This window comes from Diospyros lotus, unplaced genomic scaffold (genome assembly GCF_014633365.1).
Source record: "Diospyros lotus cultivar Yz01 unplaced genomic scaffold, ASM1463336v1 superscaf2, whole genome shotgun sequence".
Taxonomy (NCBI): Eukaryota; Viridiplantae; Streptophyta; class Magnoliopsida; order Ericales; family Ebenaceae; genus Diospyros; species Diospyros lotus.
Window position 1 is genome coordinate 41,014 of NW_026267105.1, and position 15,723 is coordinate 56,736.

Sequence of the window (15,723 nt, forward strand, 5' to 3'; positions counted from 1 at the left end):
CTTTACCGGTCCCGAGCGGGCCCCACTCATCGGGAGGGGAGGAGCGATCCGCGCCCCCCTGGACGATGCCATAAATGAACAGAGGCAACCTTAGTGTGCGGGTGCGATCATACCAGCACTAATGCACCGGATCCCATCAGAACTCCGAAGTTAAGCGTGCTTGGGCGAGAGCAGTACTAGGATGGGTGACCCCCTGGGAAGTCCTCGTGTTGCACCCCTTTTTTTTTGCTCCTTTCCAGTCCTCCCCGAGAAACGGTTCCGCGTCGGCGTAACCGTATTCCCCGTTTTTTCCCCTGTGTTCTGGACTGTTGGGGTTCAGCGTTCGCTACAGTTTTCACGGTTTAAGGTTCCTTAACGTTCCCGGAGCTCATTTAAGAGCGAAAATCGTTAGGGATTTATAACCGCCTCCGATCTTTGCAGCGTGCAGATCTTTAAAAAAAAAAACGTACGCCGCCTCCGAATCGGTCGGCGACTTTCGCTTCTGGCTTCTTACCGGTCCCGAGCGGGCCCCACTCATCGTGGAGGGGGCAGGGAGCGATCCGCGCCCCCCTGGACGATGCCATAAATGAACAGAGGCAACCTTAGTGTGCGGGCGATCATACCAGCACTAATGCACCGGATCCCATCAGAACTCCGAAGTTAAGCGTGCTTGGGCGAGAGCAGTACTAGGATGGGTGACCCCCTGGGAAGTCCTCGTGTTGCACCCCTTTTTTTTTGCTCCTTTCCAGTCCTCCCCGAGAAACGGTTCCGCGTCGGCGTAACCGTATTCCCCGTTTTTCCCCTGTGTTCTGGACTGTTGGGGTTCAGCGTTCGCTACAGTTTTCACGGTTTAAGGTTCCTTAACGTTCCCGGAGCTCATTTAAGAGCGAAAATCGTTAGGGATTTATAACCGCCTCCGGATCTTTGCAGCGTGCAGATCTTTAAAAAAAAAAAACGTACGCCGCCTCCGAATCGGTCGGCGACTTTCGCTTCTGGCTTCTTACCGGTCCCGAGCGGGCCCCACTCATCGTGGAGGGGGCAGGGAGCGATCCGCGCCCCCCTGGACGATGCCATAAATGAACAGAGGCAACCTTAGTGTGCGGGTGCGATCATACCAGCACTAATGCACCGGATCCCATCAGAACTCCGAAGTTAAGCGTGCTTGGGCGAGAGCAGTACTAGGATGGGTGACCCCCTGGGAAGTCCTCGTGTTGCACCCCTTTTTTTTGCTCCTTTCCAGTCCTCCCCGAGAAACGGTTCCGCGTCGGCGTAACCGTATTCCCCGTTTTTCCCCTGTGTTCTGGACTGTTGGGGTTCAGCGTTCGCTACAGTTTTCACGGTTTAAGGTTCCTTAACGTTCCCGAGCTCATTTAAGAGCGAAAATCGTTAGGGATTTATAACCGCCTCCGGATCTTTGCAGCGTGCAGATCTTTAAAAAAAAAAACGTACGCCGCCTCCGAATCGGTCGGCGACTTTCGCTTCTGGCTTCTTACCGGTCCCGAGCGGGCCCCACTCATCGTGGAGGGGGGCAGGGAGCGATCCGCGCCCCCCTGGACGATGCCATAAATGAACAGAGGCAACCTTAGTGTGCGGGTGCGATCATACCAGCACTAATGCACCGGATCCCATCAGAACTCCGAAGTTAAGCGTGCTTGGGCGAGAGCAGTACTAGGAGGGTGACCCCCTGGGAAGTCCTCGTGTTGCACCCCTTTTTTTTGCTCCTTTCCAGTCCTCCCCGAGAAACGGTTCCGCGTCGGCGTAACCGTATTCCCCCGTTTTTCCCCTGTGTTCTGGGACTGTTGGGGTTCAGCGTTCGCTACAGTTTTCACGGTTTAAGGTTCCTTAACGTTCCCGGAGCTCATTTAAGAGCGAAAATCGTTAGGGATTTATAACCGCCTCCGGATCTTTGCAGCGTGCAGATCTTTAAAAAAAAAACGTACGCCGCCTCCGAATCGGTCGGCGACTTTCGCTTCTGGCTTCTTACCGGTCCCGAGCGGGCCCCACTCATCGTGGAGGGGGGCAGGGAGCGATCCGCGCCCCCCTGGACGATGCCATAAATGAACAGAGGCAACCTTAGTGTGCGGGTGCGATCATACCAGCACTAATGCACCGGATCCCATCAGAACTCCGAAGTTAAGCGTGCTTGGGCGAGAGCAGTACTAGGATGGGTGACCCCCTGGGAAGTCCTCGTGTTGCACCCCTTTTTTTTGCTCCTTTCCAGTCCTCCCCGAGAAACGTGTCCGCGTCGGCGTAACCGTATTTCCCGTTTTTCCCCTGTGTTCTGGACTGTTGGGGTTCAGCGTTCGCTACAGTTTTCACGGTTTAAGGTTCCTTAACGTTCCCGGAGCTCATTTAAGAGCGAAAATCGTTAGGGATTTATAACCGCCTCCGGATCTTTGCAGCGTGCAGATCTTTAAAAAAAAAAACGTACGCCGCCTCCGAATCGGTCGGCGACTTTCGCTTCTGGCTTCTTACCGGTCCCGAGCGGGCCCCACTCATCGTGGAGGGGGGCAGGGAGCGATCCGCGCCCCCCTGGACGATGCCATAAATGAACAGAGGCAACCTTAGTGTGCGGGTGCGATCATACCAGCACTAATGCACCGGATCCCATCAGAACTCCGAAGTTAAGCGTGCTTGGGCGAGAGCAGTACTAGGATGGGTGACCCCCTGGGAAGTCCTCGTGTTGCACCCCCTTTTTTTTGCTCCTTTCCAGTCCTCCCCGAGAAACGGTTCCGCGTCGGCGTAACCGTATTCCCCGTTTTTCCCCTGTGTTCTGGACTGTTGGGGTTCAGCGTTCGCTACAGTTTTCACGGTTAAGGTTCCTTAACGTTCCCGGAGCTCATTTAAGAGCGAAAATCGTTAGGGATTTATAACCGCCTCCGGATCTTTGCAGCGTGCAGATCTTTAAAAAAAAAAACGTACGCCGCCTCCGAATCGGTCGGCGACTTTCGCTTCTGGCTTCTTACCGTCCCGAGCGGGCCCCACTCATCGTGGAGGGGGCAGGGAGCGATCCGCGCCCCCCTGGACGATGCCATAAATGAACAGAGGCAACCTTAGTGTGCGGGTGCGATCATACCAGCACTAATGCACCGATCCCATCAGAACTCCGAAGTTAAGCGTGCTTGGGCGAGAGCAGTACTAGGATGGGTGACCCCCTGGGAAGTCCTCGTGTTGCACCCCTTTTTTTGCTCCTTTCCATTCCCCCCGAGAAACGTTCCGCGTCGGCGTAACCGTATTCCCCCGTTTTTCCCCTGTGTTCTGGACTGTTGGGTTCAGCGTTCGCTACAGTTTTCACGGTTTAAGGTTCCTTAACGTTCCCGGAGCTCATTTAAGAGCGAAAATCGTTAGGGATTTATAACCGCCTCCGATCTTTGCAGCGTGCAGATCTTTAAAAAAAAAAACGTACGCCGCCTCCGAATCGGTCGGCGACTTTCGCTTCTGGCTTCTTACCGTCCCGAGCGGGCCCCACTCATCGTGGAGGGGGCAGGGAGCGATCCGCGCCCCCCTGGACGATGCCATAAATGAACAGAGGCAACCTTAGTGTGCGGGTGCGATCATACCAGCACTAATGCACCGGATCCCATCAGAACTCCGAAGTTAAGCGTGCTTGGGCGAGAGCAGTACTAGGATGGGTGACCCCCTGGGAAGTCCTCGTGTTGCACCCCTTTTTTTTGCTCCTTTCCAGTCCTCCCCGAGAAACGTTCCGCGTCGGCGTAACCGTATTCCCCGTTTTTCCGTGTTCTGGACTGTTGGGGTTCAGCGTTCGCTACAGTTTTCACGTTTAAGGTTCCTTAACGTTCCCGGAGCTCATTTAAGAGCGAAAATCGTTAGGGATTTATAACCGCCTCCGGATCTTTGCAGCGTGCAGATCTTTAAAAAAAAAACGTACGCCGCCTCCGAATCGGTCGGCGACTTTCGCTTCTGGCTTCTTACCGGTCCCGAGCGGGCCCCACTCATCGTGGAGGGGGCAGGGAGCGATCCGCGCCCCCCCTGGACGATGCCATAAATGAACAGAGGCAACCTTAGTGTGCGGGTGCGATCATACCAGCACTAATGCACCGGATCCCATCAGAACTCCGAAGTTAAGCGTGCTTGGGCGAGAGCAGTACTAGGATGGGTGACCCCCTGGGAAGTCCTCGTGTTGCACCCCTTTTTTTTTGCTCCTTTCCAGTCCTCCCCGAGAAACGTTCCCGCGTCGGCGTAACCGTATTCCCCGTTTTTTCCCCCTGTTTTCTGGACTGTTGGGTTCAGCGTTCGCTACAGTTTTCACGGTTTAAGGTTCCTTAACGTTCCCGGAGCTCATTTAAGAGCGAAAATCGTTAGGGATTTATAACCGCCTCCGGATCTTTGCAGCGTGCAGATCTTTAAAAAAAAAAACGTACGCCGCCTCCGAATCGGTCGGCGACTTTCGCTTCTGGCTTCTTACCCGTCCCGACCGAGCCCACTCAGAGGGGGGCAGGGAGCGATCCGCGCCCCCCTCGGGACGATGCCATAATGCCAAAAATGAACAGAGGCAACCTTAGTGTGCGGGTGCGATCATACCAGCACTAATGCACCGGATCCCATCAGAACTCCGAAGTTAAGCGTGCTTGGGCGAGAGCAGTACTAGGATGGGTGACCCCCTGGGAAGTCCTCGTGTTGCACCCCTTTTTTTTGCTCCTTTCCAGTCCTCCCCGAGAAACGGTTCCGCGTCGGCGTAACCGTATTCCCCGTTTTTTTCCCCTGTGTTCTGGACTGTTGGGGTTCAGCGTTCGCTACAGTTTTCACGGTTTAAGGTTCCTTAACGTTCCCGGAGCTCATTTAAGAGCGAAAATCGTTAGGGATTTATAACCGCCTCCGGATCTTTGCAGCGTGCAGATCTTAAAAAAAAAAACGTACGCCGCCTCCGAATCGGTCGGCGACTTTCGCTTCTGGCTTCTTACCGGTCCCGAGCGGGCCCCACTCATCGTGGAGGGGGCAGGGAGCGATCCGCGCCCCCCTGGACGATGCCATAAATGAACAGAGGCAACCTTAGTGTGCGGGTGCGATCATACCAGCACTAATGCACCGGATCCCATCAGAACTCCGAAGTTAAGCGTGCTTGGGCGAGAGCAGTACTAGGATGGGTGACCCCCTGGGAAGTCCTCGTGTTGCACCCCTTTTTTTTGCTCCTTTCCAGTCCTCCCCGAGAAACGGTTCCGCGTCGGCGTAACCGTATTCCCCGTTTTTCCCCTGTGTTCTGGACTGTTGGGGTTCAGCGTTCGCTACAGTTTTCACACGGTTTAAGGTTCCTTAACGTTCCCGGAGCTCATTTAAGAGCGAAAATCGTTAGGGATTTATAACCGCCTCCGGATCTTTGCAGCGTGCAGATCTTTAAAAAAAAAAACGTACGCCGCCTCCGAATCGGTCGGCGACTTTCGCTTCTGGCTTCTTACCGGTCCCGAGCGGGCCCCACTCATCGTGGAGGGGGGCAGGGAGCGATCCGCGCCCCCCTGGACGATGCCATAAATGAACAGAGGCAACCTTAGTGTGCGGGTGCGATCATACCAGCACTAATGCACCGGATCCCATCAGAACTCCGAAGTTAAGCGTGCTTGGGCGAGAGCAGTACTAGGATGGGTGACCCCCTGGGAAGTCCTCGTGTTGCACCCCTTTTTTTTGCTCCTTTCCAGTCCTCCCCGAGAAACGGTTCCGCGTCGGCGTAACCGTATTCCCCGTTTTTCCCCTGTGTTCTGGACTGTTGGGGTTCAGCGTTCGCTACAGTTTTCACGGTTTAAGGTTCCTTAACGTTCCCGGAGCTCATTTAAGAGCGAAAATCGTTAGGGATTTATAACCGCCTCCGGATCTTTGCAGCGTGCAGATCTTTAAAAAAAAAACGTACGCCGCCTCCGAATCGGTCGGCGACTTTCGCTTCTGGCTTCTTACCGGTCCCGAGCGGGCCCCACTCATCGTGGAGGGGGGCAGGGAGCGATCCGCGCCCCCCTGGACGATGCCATAAATGAACAGAGGCAACCTTAGTGTGCGGGTGCGATCATACCAGCACTAATGCACCGGATCCCATCAGAACTCCGAAGTTAAGCGTGCTTGGGCGAGAGCAGTACTAGGATGGGTGACCCCCTGGGAAGTCCTCGTGTTGCACCCCTTTTTTTTGCTCCTTTCCAGTCCTCCCCGAGAAACGGTTCCGCGTCGGCGTAACCGTATTCCCCGTTTTCCCCCTGTGTTCTGGACTGTTGGGGTTCAGCGTTCGCTACAGTTTTCACGGTTTAAGGTTCCTTAACGTTCCCGGAGCTCATTTAAGAGCGAAAATCGTTAGGGATTTATAACCGCCTCCGGATCTTTGCAGCGTGCAGATCTTTAAAAAAAAAAACGTACGCCGCCTCCGAATCGGTCGGCGACTTTCGCTTCTGGCTTCTTACCGGTCCCGAGCGGGCCCCACTCATCGTGGAGGGGGGCAGGGAGCGATCCGCGCCCCCCTGGACGATGCCATAAATGAACAGAGGCAACCTTAGTGTGCGGGTGCGATCATACCAGCACTAATGCACCGGATCCCATCAGAACTCCGAAGTTAAGCGTGCTTGGGCGAGAGCAGTACTAGGATGGGTGACCCCCTGGGAAGTCCTCGTGTTGCACCCCTTTTTTTTGCTCCTTTCCAGTCCTCCCCGAGAAACGGTTCCGCGTCGGCGTAACCGTATTCCCCGTTTTTCCCCTGTGTTCTGGACTGTTGGGGTTCAGCGTTCGCTACAGTTTTCACGGTTTAAGGTTCCTTAACGTTCCCGGAGCTCATTTAAGAGCGAAAATCGTTAGGGATTTATAACCGCCTCCGGATCTTTGCAGCGTGCAGATCTTTAAAAAAAAAAACGTACGCCGCCTCCGAATCGGTCGGCGACTTTCGCTTCTGGCTTCTTACCGGTCCCGAGCGGGCCCCACTCATCGTGGAGGGGGGCAGGGAGCGATCCGCGCCCCCCTGGACGATGCCATAAATGAACAGAGGCAACCTTAGTGTGCGGGTGCGATCATACCAGCACTAATGCACCGGATCCCATCAGAACTCCGAAGTTAAGCGTGCTTGGGCGAGAGCAGTACTAGGATGGGTGACCCCCTGGGAAGTCCTCGTGTTGCACCCCTTTTTTTTGCTCCTTTCCAGTCCTCCCCGAGAAACGGTTCCGCGTCGGCGTAACCGTATTCCCCGTTTTTCCCCTGTGTTCTGGACTGTTGGGGTTCAGCGTTCGCTACAGTTTTCACGGTTTAAGGTTCCTTAACGTTCCCGGAGCTCATTTAAGAGCGAAAATCGTTAGGGATTTATAACCGCCTCCGGATCTTTGCAGCGTGCAGATCTTTAAAAAAAAAACGTACGCCGCCTCCGAATCGGTCGGCGACTTTCGCTTCTGGCTTCTTACCGGTCCCGAGCGGGCCCCACTCATCGTGGAGGGGGCAGGGAGCGATCCGCGCCCCCCTGGACGATGCCATAAATGAACAGAGGCAACCTTAGTGTGCGGGTGCGATCATACCAGCACTAATGCACCGGATCCCATCAGAACTCCGAAGTTAAGCGTGCTTGGGCGAGAGCAGTACTAGGATGGGTGACCCCCTGGGAAGTCCTCGTGTTGCACCCCTTTTTTTTGCTCCTTTCCAGTCCTCCCCGAGAAACGGTTCCGCGTCGGCGTAACCGTATTCCCCGTTTTTCCCCTGTGTTCTGGACTGTTGGGGTTCAGCGTTCGCTACAGTTTTCACGGTTTAAGGTTCCTTAACGTTCCCGGAGCTCATTTAAGAGCGAAAATCGTTAGGGATTTATAACCGCCTCCGGATCTTTGCAGCGTGCAGATCTTTAAAAAAAAAAACGTACGCCGCCTCCGAATCGGTCGGCGACTTTCGCTTCTGGCTTCTTACCGGTCCCGAGCGGGCCCCACTCATCGTGGAGGGGGGCAGGGAGCGATCCGCGCCCCCCTGGACGATGCCATAAATGAACAGAGGCAACCTTAGTGTGCGGGTGCGATCATACCAGCACTAATGCACCGGATCCCATCAGAACTCCGAAGTTAAGCGTGCTTGGGCGAGAGCAGTACTAGGATGGGTGACCCCCTGGGAAGTCCTCGTGTTGCACCCCTTTTTTTTGCTCCTTTCCAGTCCTCCCCGAGAAACGGTTCCGCGTCGGCGTAACCGTATTCCCCGTTTTTTCCCCTGTGTTCTGGACTGTTGGGGTTCAGCGTTCGCTACAGTTTTCACGGTTTAAGGTTCCTTAACGTTCCCGGAGCTCATTTAAGAGCGAAAATCGTTAGGGATTTATAACCGCCTCCGGATCTTTGCAGCGTGCAGATCTTTAAAAAAAAAAACGTACGCCGCCTCCGAATCGGTCGGCGACTTTCGCTTCTGGCTTCTTACCGGTCCCGAGCGGGCCCCACTCATCGTGGAGGGGGGCAGGGAGCGATCCGCGCCCCCCTGGACGATGCCATAAATGAACAGAGGCAACCTTAGTGTGCGGGTGCGATCATACCAGCACTAATGCACCGGATCCCATCAGAACTCCGAAGTTAAGCGTGCTTGGGCGAGAGCAGTACTAGGATGGGTGACCCCCTGGGAAGTCCTCGTGTTGCACCCCTTTTTTTTGCTCCTTTCCAGTCCTCCCCGAGAAACGGTTCCGCGTCGGCGTAACCGTATTCCCCGTTTTTCCCCTGTGTTCTGGACTGTTGGGGTTCAGCGTTCGCTACAGTTTTCACGGTTTAAGGTTCCTTAACGTTCCCGGAGCTCATTTAAGAGCGAAAATCGTTAGGGATTTATAACCGCCTCCGGATCTTTGCAGCGTGCAGATCTTTAAAAAAAAAACGTACGCCGCCTCCGAATCGGTCGGCGACTTTCGCTTCTGGCTTCTTACCGGTCCCGAGCGGGCCCCACTCATCGTGGAGGGGGGCAGGGAGCGATCCGCGCCCCCCTGGACGATGCCATAAATGAACAGAGGCAACCTTAGTGTGCGGGTGCGATCATACCAGCACTAATGCACCGGATCCCATCAGAACTCCGAAGTTAAGCGTGCTTGGGCGAGAGCAGTACTAGGATGGGTGACCCCCTGGGAAGTCCTCGTGTTGCACCCCTTTTTTTTGCTCCTTTCCAGTCCTCCCCGAGAAACGGTTCCGCGTCGGCGTAACCGTATTCCCCGTTTTTCCCCTGTGTTCTGGACTGTTGGGGTTCAGCGTTCGCTACAGTTTTCACGGTTTAAGGTTCCTTAACGTTCCCGGAGCTCATTTAAGAGCGAAAATCGTTAGGGATTTATAACCGCCTCCGGATCTTTGCAGCGTGCAGATCTTTAAAAAAAAAAACGTACGCCGCCTCCGAATCGGTCGGCGACTTTCGCTTCTGGCTTCTTACCGGTCCCGAGCGGGCCCCACTCATCGTGGAGGGGGGCAGGGAGCGATCCGCGCCCCCCTGGACGATGCCATAAATGAACAGAGGCAACCTTAGTGTGCGGGTGCGATCATACCAGCACTAATGCACCGGATCCCATCAGAACTCCGAAGTTAAGCGTGCTTGGGCGAGAGCAGTACTAGGATGGGTGACCCCCTGGGAAGTCCTCGTGTTGCACCCCTTTTTTTTGCTCCTTTCCAGTCCTCCCCGAGAAACGGTTCCGCGTCGGCGTAACCGTATTCCCCGTTTTTCCCCTGTGTTCTGGACTGTTGGGGTTCAGCGTTCGCTACAGTTTTCACGGTTTAAGGTTCCTTAACGTTCCCGGAGCTCATTTAAGAGCGAAAATCGTTAGGGATTTATAACCGCCTCCGGATCTTTGCAGCGTGCAGATCTTTAAAAAAAAAAACGTACGCCGCCTCCGAATCGGTCGGCGACTTTCGCTTCTGGCTTCTTACCGGTCCCGAGCGGGCCCCACTCATCGTGGAGGGGGGCAGGGAGCGATCCGCGCCCCCCTGGACGATGCCATAAATGAACAGAGGCAACCTTAGTGTGCGGGTGCGATCATACCAGCACTAATGCACCGGATCCCATCAGAACTCCGAAGTTAAGCGTGCTTGGGCGAGAGCAGTACTAGGATGGGTGACCCCCTGGGAAGTCCTCGTGTTGCACCCCTTTTTTTTGCTCCTTTCCAGTCCTCCCCGAGAAACGGTTCCGCGTCGGCGTAACCGTATTCCCCGTTTTTCCCCTGTGTTCTGGACTGTTGGGGTTCAGCGTTCGCTACAGTTTTCACGGTTTAAGGTTCCTTAACGTTCCCGGAGCTCATTTAAGAGCGAAAATCGTTAGGGATTTATAACCGCCTCCGGATCTTTGCAGCGTGCAGATCTTTAAAAAAAAAAACGTACGCCGCCTCCGAATCGGTCGGCGACTTTCGCTTCTGGCTTCTTACCGGTCCCGAGCGGGCCCCACTCATCGTGGAGGGGGGCAGGGAGCGATCCGCGCCCCCCTGGACGATGCCATAAATGAACAGAGGCAACCTTAGTGTGCGGGTGCGATCATACCAGCACTAATGCACCGGATCCCATCAGAACTCCGAAGTTAAGCGTGCTTGGGCGAGAGCAGTACTAGGATGGGTGACCCCCTGGGAAGTCCTCGTGTTGCACCCCTTTTTTTTGCTCCTTTCCAGTCCTCCCCGAGAAACGGTTCCGCGTCGGCGTAACCGTATTCCCCGTTTTTCCCCTGTGTTCTGGACTGTTGGGGTTCAGCGTTCGCTACAGTTTTCACGGTTTAAGGTTCCTTAACGTTCCCGGAGCTCATTTAAGAGCGAAAATCGTTAGGGATTTATAACCGCCTCCGGATCTTTGCAGCGTGCAGATCTTTAAAAAAAAAACGTACGCCGCCTCCGAATCGGTCGGCGACTTTCGCTTCTGGCTTCTTACCGGTCCCGAGCGGGCCCCACTCATCGTGGAGGGGGGCAGGGAGCGATCCGCGCCCCCCTGGACGATGCCATAAATGAACAGAGGCAACCTTAGTGTGCGGGTGCGATCATACCAGCACTAATGCACCGGATCCCATCAGAACTCCGAAGTTAAGCGTGCTTGGGCGAGAGCAGTACTAGGATGGGTGACCCCCTGGGAAGTCCTCGTGTTGCACCCCTTTTTTTTGCTCCTTTCCAGTCCTCCCCGAGAAACGGTTCCGCGTCGGCGTAACCGTATTCCCCGTTTTTCCCCTGTGTTCTGGACTGTTGGGGTTCAGCGTTCGCTACAGTTTTCACGGTTTAAGGTTCCTTAACGTTCCCGGAGCTCATTTAAGAGCGAAAATCGTTAGGGATTTATAACCGCCTCCGGATCTTTGCAGCGTGCAGATCTTTAAAAAAAAAAACGTACGCCGCCTCCGAATCGGTCGGCGACTTTCGCTTCTGGCTTCTTACCGGTCCCGAGCGGGCCCCACTCATCGTGGAGGGGGGCAGGGAGCGATCCGCGCCCCCCTGGACGATGCCATAAATGAACAGAGGCAACCTTAGTGTGCGGGTGCGATCATACCAGCACTAATGCACCGGATCCCATCAGAACTCCGAAGTTAAGCGTGCTTGGGCGAGAGCAGTACTAGGATGGGTGACCCCCTGGGAAGTCCTCGTGTTGCACCCCTTTTTTTTGCTCCTTTCCAGTCCTCCCCGAGAAACGGTTCCGCGTCGGCGTAACCGTATTCCCCGTTTTTCCCCTGTGTTCTGGACTGTTGGGGTTCAGCGTTCGCTACAGTTTTCACGGTTTAAGGTTCCTTAACGTTCCCGGAGCTCATTTAAGAGCGAAAATCGTTAGGGATTTATAACCGCCTCCGGATCTTTGCAGCGTGCAGATCTTTAAAAAAAAAACGTACGCCGCCTCCGAATCGGTCGGCGACTTTCGCTTCTGGCTTCTTACCGGTCCCGAGCGGGCCCCACTCATCGTGGAGGGGGGCAGGGAGCGATCCGCGCCCCCCTGGACGATGCCATAAATGAACAGAGGCAACCTTAGTGTGCGGGTGCGATCATACCAGCACTAATGCACCGGATCCCATCAGAACTCCGAAGTTAAGCGTGCTTGGGCGAGAGCAGTACTAGGATGGGTGACCCCCTGGGAAGTCCTCGTGTTGCACCCCTTTTTTTTGCTCCTTTCCAGTCCTCCCCGAGAAACGGTTCCGCGTCGGCGTAACCGTATTCCCCGTTTTTCCCCTGTGTTCTGGACTGTTGGGGTTCAGCGTTCGCTACAGTTTTCACGGTTTAAGGTTCCTTAACGTTCCCGGAGCTCATTTAAGAGCGAAAATCGTTAGGGATTTATAACCGCCTCCGGATCTTTGCAGCGTGCAGATCTTTAAAAAAAAAACGTACGCCGCCTCCGAATCGGTCGGCGACTTTCGCTTCTGGCTTCTTACCGGTCCCGAGCGGGCCCCACTCATCGTGGAGGGGGGCAGGGAGCGATCCGCGCCCCCCTGGACGATGCCATAAATGAACAGAGGCAACCTTAGTGTGCGGGTGCGATCATACCAGCACTAATGCACCGGATCCCATCAGAACTCCGAAGTTAAGCGTGCTTGGGCGAGAGCAGTACTAGGATGGGTGACCCCCTGGGAAGTCCTCGTGTTGCACCCCTTTTTTTTGCTCCTTTCCAGTCCTCCCCGAGAAACGGTTCCGCGTCGGCGTAACCGTATTCCCCGTTTTTCCCCTGTGTTCTGGACTGTTGGGGTTCAGCGTTCGCTACAGTTTTCACGGTTTAAGGTTCCTTAACGTTCCCGGAGCTCATTTAAGAGCGAAAATCGTTAGGGATTTATAACCGCCTCCGGATCTTTGCAGCGTGCAGATCTTTAAAAAAAAAACGTACGCCGCCTCCGAATCGGTCGGCGACTTTCGCTTCTGGCTTCTTACCGGTCCCGAGCGGGCCCCACTCATCGTGGAGGGGGGCAGGGAGCGATCCGCGCCCCCCTGGACGATGCCATAAATGAACAGAGGCAACCTTAGTGTGCGGGTGCGATCATACCAGCACTAATGCACCGGATCCCATCAGAACTCCGAAGTTAAGCGTGCTTGGGCGAGAGCAGTACTAGGATGGGTGACCCCCTGGGAAGTCCTCGTGTTGCACCCCTTTTTTTTGCTCCTTTCCAGTCCTCCCCGAGAAACGGTTCCGCGTCGGCGTAACCGTATTCCCCGTTTTTCCCCTGTGTTCTGGACTGTTGGGGTTCAGCGTTCGCTACAGTTTTCACGGTTTAAGGTTCCTTAACGTTCCCGGAGCTCATTTAAGAGCGAAAATCGTTAGGGATTTATAACCGCCTCCGGATCTTTGCAGCGTGCAGATCTTTAAAAAAAAAAACGTACGCCGCCTCCGAATCGGTCGGCGACTTTCGCTTCTGGCTTCTTACCGGTCCCGAGCGGGCCCCACTCATCGTGGAGGGGGGCAGGGAGCGATCCGCGCCCCCCTGGACGATGCCATAAATGAACAGAGGCAACCTTAGTGTGCGGGTGCGATCATACCAGCACTAATGCACCGGATCCCATCAGAACTCCGAAGTTAAGCGTGCTTGGGCGAGAGCAGTACTAGGATGGGTGACCCCCTGGGAAGTCCTCGTGTTGCACCCCTTTTTTTTGCTCCTTTCCAGTCCTCCCCGAGAAACGGTTCCGCGTCGGCGTAACCGTATTCCCCGTTTTTCCCCTGTGTTCTGGACTGTTGGGGTTCAGCGTTCGCTACAGTTTTCACGGTTTAAGGTTCCTTAACGTTCCCGGAGCTCATTTAAGAGCGAAAATCGTTAGGGATTTATAACCGCCTCCGGATCTTTGCAGCGTGCAGATCTTTAAAAAAAAAACGTACGCCGCCTCCGAATCGGTCGGCGACTTTCGCTTCTGGCTTCTTACCGGTCCCGAGCGGGCCCCACTCATCGTGGAGGGGGGCAGGGAGCGATCCGCGCCCCCCTGGACGATGCCATAAATGAACAGAGGCAACCTTAGTGTGCGGGTGCGATCATACCAGCACTAATGCACCGGATCCCATCAGAACTCCGAAGTTAAGCGTGCTTGGGCGAGAGCAGTACTAGGATGGGTGACCCCCTGGGAAGTCCTCGTGTTGCACCCCTTTTTTTTGCTCCTTTCCAGTCCTCCCCGAGAAACGGTTCCGCGTCGGCGTAACCGTATTCCCCGTTTTTCCCCTGTGTTCTGGACTGTTGGGGTTCAGCGTTCGCTACAGTTTTCACGGTTTAAGGTTCCTTAACGTTCCCGGAGCTCATTTAAGAGCGAAAATCGTTAGGGATTTATAACCGCCTCCGGATCTTTGCAGCGTGCAGATCTTTAAAAAAAAAACGTACGCCGCCTCCGAATCGGTCGGCGACTTTCGCTTCTGGCTTCTTACCGGTCCCGAGCGGGCCCCACTCATCGTGGAGGGGGGCAGGGAGCGATCCGCGCCCCCCTGGACGATGCCATAAATGAACAGAGGCAACCTTAGTGTGCGGGTGCGATCATACCAGCACTAATGCACCGGATCCCATCAGAACTCCGAAGTTAAGCGTGCTTGGGCGAGAGCAGTACTAGGATGGGTGACCCCCTGGGAAGTCCTCGTGTTGCACCCCTTTTTTTTGCTCCTTTCCAGTCCTCCCCGAGAAACGGTTCCGCGTCGGCGTAACCGTATTCCCCGTTTTTCCCCTGTGTTCTGGACTGTTGGGGTTCAGCGTTCGCTACAGTTTTCACGGTTTAAGGTTCCTTAACGTTCCCGGAGCTCATTTAAGAGCGAAAATCGTTAGGGATTTATAACCGCCTCCGGATCTTTGCAGCGTGCAGATCTTTAAAAAAAAAACGTACGCCGCCTCCGAATCGGTCGGCGACTTTCGCTTCTGGCTTCTTACCGGTCCCGAGCGGGCCCCACTCATCGTGGAGGGGGGCAGGGAGCGATCCGCGCCCCCCTGGACGATGCCATAAATGAACAGAGGCAACCTTAGTGTGCGGGTGCGATCATACCAGCACTAATGCACCGGATCCCATCAGAACTCCGAAGTTAAGCGTGCTTGGGCGAGAGCAGTACTAGGATGGGTGACCCCCTGGGAAGTCCTCGTGTTGCACCCCTTTTTTTTGCTCCTTTCCAGTCCTCCCCGAGAAACGGTTCCGCGTCGGCGTAACCGTATTCCCCGTTTTTCCCCTGTGTTCTGGACTGTTGGGGTTCAGCGTTCGCTACAGTTTTCACGGTTTAAGGTTCCTTAACGTTCCCGGAGCTCATTTAAGAGCGAAAATCGTTAGGGATTTATAACCGCCTCCGGATCTTTGCAGCGTGCAGATCTTTAAAAAAAAAAACGTACGCCGCCTCCGAATCGGTCGGCGACTTTCGCTTCTGGCTTCTTACCGGTCCCGAGCGGGCCCCACTCATCGTGGAGGGGGGCAGGGAGCGATCCGCGCCCCCCTGGACGATGCCATAAATGAACAGAGGCAACCTTAGTGTGCGGGTGCGATCATACCAGCACTAATGCACCGGATCCCATCAGAACTCCGAAGTTAAGCGTGCTTGGGCGAGAGCAGTACTAGGATGGGTGACCCCCTGGGAAGTCCTCGTGTTGCACCCCTTTTTTTTGCTCCTTTCCAGTCCTCCCCGAGAAACGGTTCCGCGTCGGCGTAACCGTATTCCCCGTTTTTCCCCTGTGTTCTGGACTGTTGGGGTTCAGCGTTCGCTACAGTTTTCACGGTTTAAGGTTCCTTAACGTTCCCGGAGCTCATTTAAGAGCGAAAATCGTTAGGGATTTATAACCGCCTCCGGATCTTTGCAGCGTGCAGATCTTTAAAAAAAAAAACGTACGCCGCCTCCGAATCGGTCGGCGACTTTCGCTTCTGGCTTCTTACCGGTCCCGAGCGGGCCCCACTCATCGTGG

General features: G+C 55.0%; 32 non-coding genes across 32 annotated transcripts; all 32 read left to right on the plus strand.

Moving 5' to 3' along the window:
- The first annotated feature begins 99 nt into the window (after window positions 1-99).
- Window positions 100-218, plus strand: LOC127793312 (5S ribosomal RNA). Its single transcript, XR_008021301.1, has one exon. It is a non-coding gene; the product is annotated as a 5S ribosomal RNA (ribosomal RNA).
- A 370-nt stretch (window positions 219-588) lies between these two features.
- On the plus strand, window positions 589-707 carry LOC127793384 (5S ribosomal RNA). The gene has a single exon (XR_008021371.1). It is a non-coding gene; the product is annotated as a 5S ribosomal RNA (ribosomal RNA).
- Window positions 708-1,080: 373 nt separating this feature from the next.
- On the plus strand, window positions 1,081-1,199 carry LOC127793392 (5S ribosomal RNA). The gene has a single exon (XR_008021379.1). It is a non-coding gene; the product is annotated as a 5S ribosomal RNA (ribosomal RNA).
- A 371-nt stretch (window positions 1,200-1,570) lies between these two features.
- LOC127793382 (5S ribosomal RNA) lies at window positions 1,571-1,688 on the plus strand. The gene has a single exon (XR_008021369.1). It is a non-coding gene; the product is annotated as a 5S ribosomal RNA (ribosomal RNA).
- Window positions 1,689-2,061: 373 nt separating this feature from the next.
- Window positions 2,062-2,180, plus strand: LOC127793403 (5S ribosomal RNA). The gene has a single exon (XR_008021392.1). It is a non-coding gene; the product is annotated as a 5S ribosomal RNA (ribosomal RNA).
- Window positions 2,181-2,552: 372 nt separating this feature from the next.
- LOC127793414 (5S ribosomal RNA) lies at window positions 2,553-2,671 on the plus strand. The gene has a single exon (XR_008021404.1). It is a non-coding gene; the product is annotated as a 5S ribosomal RNA (ribosomal RNA).
- A 370-nt stretch (window positions 2,672-3,041) lies between these two features.
- Window positions 3,042-3,159, plus strand: LOC127793387 (5S ribosomal RNA). The gene has a single exon (XR_008021374.1). It is a non-coding gene; the product is annotated as a 5S ribosomal RNA (ribosomal RNA).
- Window positions 3,160-3,525: 366 nt separating this feature from the next.
- LOC127793425 (5S ribosomal RNA) lies at window positions 3,526-3,644 on the plus strand. Its single transcript, XR_008021417.1, has one exon. It is a non-coding gene; the product is annotated as a 5S ribosomal RNA (ribosomal RNA).
- Window positions 3,645-4,010: 366 nt separating this feature from the next.
- LOC127793318 (5S ribosomal RNA) lies at window positions 4,011-4,129 on the plus strand. Its single transcript, XR_008021307.1, has one exon. It is a non-coding gene; the product is annotated as a 5S ribosomal RNA (ribosomal RNA).
- A 378-nt stretch (window positions 4,130-4,507) lies between these two features.
- Window positions 4,508-4,626, plus strand: LOC127793330 (5S ribosomal RNA). The gene has a single exon (XR_008021318.1). It is a non-coding gene; the product is annotated as a 5S ribosomal RNA (ribosomal RNA).
- Window positions 4,627-4,998: 372 nt separating this feature from the next.
- LOC127793342 (5S ribosomal RNA) lies at window positions 4,999-5,117 on the plus strand. Its single transcript, XR_008021329.1, has one exon. It is a non-coding gene; the product is annotated as a 5S ribosomal RNA (ribosomal RNA).
- Window positions 5,118-5,491: 374 nt separating this feature from the next.
- On the plus strand, window positions 5,492-5,610 carry LOC127793353 (5S ribosomal RNA). The gene has a single exon (XR_008021340.1). It is a non-coding gene; the product is annotated as a 5S ribosomal RNA (ribosomal RNA).
- A 371-nt stretch (window positions 5,611-5,981) lies between these two features.
- On the plus strand, window positions 5,982-6,100 carry LOC127793365 (5S ribosomal RNA). Its single transcript, XR_008021351.1, has one exon. It is a non-coding gene; the product is annotated as a 5S ribosomal RNA (ribosomal RNA).
- Window positions 6,101-6,472: 372 nt separating this feature from the next.
- LOC127793376 (5S ribosomal RNA) lies at window positions 6,473-6,591 on the plus strand. Its single transcript, XR_008021363.1, has one exon. It is a non-coding gene; the product is annotated as a 5S ribosomal RNA (ribosomal RNA).
- Window positions 6,592-6,963: 372 nt separating this feature from the next.
- Window positions 6,964-7,082, plus strand: LOC127793388 (5S ribosomal RNA). Its single transcript, XR_008021375.1, has one exon. It is a non-coding gene; the product is annotated as a 5S ribosomal RNA (ribosomal RNA).
- A 370-nt stretch (window positions 7,083-7,452) lies between these two features.
- On the plus strand, window positions 7,453-7,571 carry LOC127793389 (5S ribosomal RNA). Its single transcript, XR_008021376.1, has one exon. It is a non-coding gene; the product is annotated as a 5S ribosomal RNA (ribosomal RNA).
- A 372-nt stretch (window positions 7,572-7,943) lies between these two features.
- On the plus strand, window positions 7,944-8,062 carry LOC127793390 (5S ribosomal RNA). Its single transcript, XR_008021377.1, has one exon. It is a non-coding gene; the product is annotated as a 5S ribosomal RNA (ribosomal RNA).
- Window positions 8,063-8,435: 373 nt separating this feature from the next.
- Window positions 8,436-8,554, plus strand: LOC127793391 (5S ribosomal RNA). Its single transcript, XR_008021378.1, has one exon. It is a non-coding gene; the product is annotated as a 5S ribosomal RNA (ribosomal RNA).
- Window positions 8,555-8,925: 371 nt separating this feature from the next.
- On the plus strand, window positions 8,926-9,044 carry LOC127793393 (5S ribosomal RNA). Its single transcript, XR_008021380.1, has one exon. It is a non-coding gene; the product is annotated as a 5S ribosomal RNA (ribosomal RNA).
- A 372-nt stretch (window positions 9,045-9,416) lies between these two features.
- LOC127793394 (5S ribosomal RNA) lies at window positions 9,417-9,535 on the plus strand. Its single transcript, XR_008021382.1, has one exon. It is a non-coding gene; the product is annotated as a 5S ribosomal RNA (ribosomal RNA).
- A 372-nt stretch (window positions 9,536-9,907) lies between these two features.
- On the plus strand, window positions 9,908-10,026 carry LOC127793395 (5S ribosomal RNA). The gene has a single exon (XR_008021383.1). It is a non-coding gene; the product is annotated as a 5S ribosomal RNA (ribosomal RNA).
- Window positions 10,027-10,398: 372 nt separating this feature from the next.
- LOC127793396 (5S ribosomal RNA) lies at window positions 10,399-10,517 on the plus strand. The gene has a single exon (XR_008021384.1). It is a non-coding gene; the product is annotated as a 5S ribosomal RNA (ribosomal RNA).
- A 371-nt stretch (window positions 10,518-10,888) lies between these two features.
- LOC127793397 (5S ribosomal RNA) lies at window positions 10,889-11,007 on the plus strand. Its single transcript, XR_008021385.1, has one exon. It is a non-coding gene; the product is annotated as a 5S ribosomal RNA (ribosomal RNA).
- A 372-nt stretch (window positions 11,008-11,379) lies between these two features.
- Window positions 11,380-11,498, plus strand: LOC127793398 (5S ribosomal RNA). Its single transcript, XR_008021386.1, has one exon. It is a non-coding gene; the product is annotated as a 5S ribosomal RNA (ribosomal RNA).
- A 371-nt stretch (window positions 11,499-11,869) lies between these two features.
- Window positions 11,870-11,988, plus strand: LOC127793399 (5S ribosomal RNA). The gene has a single exon (XR_008021388.1). It is a non-coding gene; the product is annotated as a 5S ribosomal RNA (ribosomal RNA).
- A 371-nt stretch (window positions 11,989-12,359) lies between these two features.
- On the plus strand, window positions 12,360-12,478 carry LOC127793400 (5S ribosomal RNA). Its single transcript, XR_008021389.1, has one exon. It is a non-coding gene; the product is annotated as a 5S ribosomal RNA (ribosomal RNA).
- Window positions 12,479-12,849: 371 nt separating this feature from the next.
- LOC127793401 (5S ribosomal RNA) lies at window positions 12,850-12,968 on the plus strand. Its single transcript, XR_008021390.1, has one exon. It is a non-coding gene; the product is annotated as a 5S ribosomal RNA (ribosomal RNA).
- A 372-nt stretch (window positions 12,969-13,340) lies between these two features.
- Window positions 13,341-13,459, plus strand: LOC127793402 (5S ribosomal RNA). Its single transcript, XR_008021391.1, has one exon. It is a non-coding gene; the product is annotated as a 5S ribosomal RNA (ribosomal RNA).
- Window positions 13,460-13,830: 371 nt separating this feature from the next.
- Window positions 13,831-13,949, plus strand: LOC127793404 (5S ribosomal RNA). Its single transcript, XR_008021394.1, has one exon. It is a non-coding gene; the product is annotated as a 5S ribosomal RNA (ribosomal RNA).
- A 371-nt stretch (window positions 13,950-14,320) lies between these two features.
- On the plus strand, window positions 14,321-14,439 carry LOC127793405 (5S ribosomal RNA). Its single transcript, XR_008021395.1, has one exon. It is a non-coding gene; the product is annotated as a 5S ribosomal RNA (ribosomal RNA).
- A 371-nt stretch (window positions 14,440-14,810) lies between these two features.
- Window positions 14,811-14,929, plus strand: LOC127793406 (5S ribosomal RNA). The gene has a single exon (XR_008021396.1). It is a non-coding gene; the product is annotated as a 5S ribosomal RNA (ribosomal RNA).
- Window positions 14,930-15,301: 372 nt separating this feature from the next.
- LOC127793407 (5S ribosomal RNA) lies at window positions 15,302-15,420 on the plus strand. Its single transcript, XR_008021397.1, has one exon. It is a non-coding gene; the product is annotated as a 5S ribosomal RNA (ribosomal RNA).
- The last annotated feature ends 303 nt before the right edge of the window (window positions 15,421-15,723 follow it).